The sequence below is a fragment of the Bison bison genome, unplaced genomic scaffold (genome assembly GCF_000754665.1).
Source record: "Bison bison bison isolate TAMUID 2011002044 unplaced genomic scaffold, Bison_UMD1.0 scf7180017864056, whole genome shotgun sequence".
NCBI classification, from domain to species: Eukaryota; Metazoa; Chordata; class Mammalia; order Artiodactyla; family Bovidae; genus Bison; species Bison bison.
Genome location: NW_011494628.1, coordinates 2,780,714 through 2,782,556, shown reverse-complemented (window position 1 = coordinate 2,782,556; position 1,843 = coordinate 2,780,714). Strand labels below are relative to the sequence as shown.

General features: G+C 38.5%; 1 pseudogene; it reads left to right on the top strand.

Moving 5' to 3' along the window:
• LOC104985666 overlaps positions 1-1,601 on the top strand; it is a 3,435-nt pseudogene extending 1,834 nt beyond the window's left edge.
• Positions 1,602-1,843: the final 242 nt, after the last annotated feature.

Sequence of the window (1,843 nt, the reverse complement as noted above, 5' to 3'; positions counted from 1 at the left end):
CGATGCTGCTGTCATCAAGGCGCAGAAACTGCCCAGTGCCACATTAGCTGCAAAAGCCACCTGTGACCACGTCAGATACATCTGGTTTGGAACCCCAGAGGGAGAGTTTGTGTCCATGGGCATTATCTCTGATGGCAACTCCTATGGTATTCCTGATGATCTCCTTTACTCGTTCCCTGTTACAATCAAGGATAAGACCTAGAAGGTTGTTGAAGGTCTCCCTACTAATGATTTCTCACGTGAGAAGATGGATCTTACTGCAAAGGAACCAGCAGAAGAGAAAAAAACTGCATTTGAATTTCTTGCCTCTGCCTGACTAGACAATCATTTCAATGTTACTAAATGCTCCAAAGCTGAAGAACCTAACTGTCATCTTTGACTCTAGTGCGAAATAATAACGCCATATTTAAATTACTTGTGAAAAACAACACACTTTAAAGACTGTGTGCGTCTTGGTACAAGTTTGTAATGGTACATGTTTATTATCATACTGTTACTGCCGCATTCTAAAATAAATATATATTCAAGTGAAAAGAAAAACAAAACTAAGATGTTCTCAGAGTAACAATAAGGTCAGATGTTAAAAAAAGAAAAGAAACAACAACAAATAGGAGGAGCTACACTAAACCGGAAGCAATAAGCATACAGGAGAGGAGACAATGTGAGGGAAAAAATTAATTTTAATAACTAATGGAGAGAAAAGAAAAACTAATTAAGGAATGAAAATCAGGAGTAAGGTCAAACTTCAGATGTTGATTTGAGGGTAACCAACGTTGAATAGAAACCATAGAAATGAATGACACTGTGCAAGAAAAGCTCCGAATGGAAAGGGTAGGGGGGAGACAAAATACTGTGGAATAGTTTTTCCTCAAATTGAACCATCCCTATAAAACCAATTCACATTAGTAAAATCCATAATTAGTGTATTAAGAAACTAACCATAAAGGTCAATACTACTTCATGAAAAAATTAGATGGCTCTAAAAAGAAAAGGGTGATAATTTCAGTCTCATTTAATCTTTTCAACTGAAAAGTTTTTACAGTTTCAGCCTAAACACAGCAGCATGTAATAATAAAGAGGAAAAGGAATAACAACATACTTCATACCTACCTAGCCTGAGCTAGTTCTAAACAGTTAACATCTATTAATTCATTTAATCCTCACCAGCAACCATGTGACCAAGGTATGAAATCTCCTTTCCTAGAAAGTGAGGCATAAAGAGGTTAAGTAATTTGCCCAAGGCTAAAAGGCCCATAAGGTGTGGGACAAGGACTAACAAAGCTCCAGAGGCCACATGTTTTACCACTGTAGTGGCTCTCAAAGTCAAGTACTAGGCTTTCAGGGTGAAAACAAAAAAAATGTTGGTTCAAATGTTGGGTCTACCACAAGCTTTCGCATACTGGTAACTTAAGCAATTCGGTCTGTCTCCTCAGCCATAAGAAGGAAATAATGATAGCATCATAGGATTATTGTTAAGTATTTTAAGTCATAAATACCACACACCCAATTATTACCTTCCATGACTTGCTTGGTGGTTCAGATGGTAAAGAATCTAACTGCAATGTGGGAGACCTGGGTTCAGTCCCTGGATTGGGAAGATCCACTGGAGAAGGGAACAGCTACCCACTCCAGTATTCTTGCCTGGAGAACTCCACGGACAGAGGAGCCTGCCAGGATACAGTCCATGGGGGTTGCAAGAAGTCGGACACGACTGAGCAACTTTTACTTTCACTTACTACCAAACAATAATAATAAACATATACTGAGCACATATTGGCAGACATCAAGACACAACCAAAGACACTTCACACAGACTATTTTATCTGATCTTCAAAATAGTCTC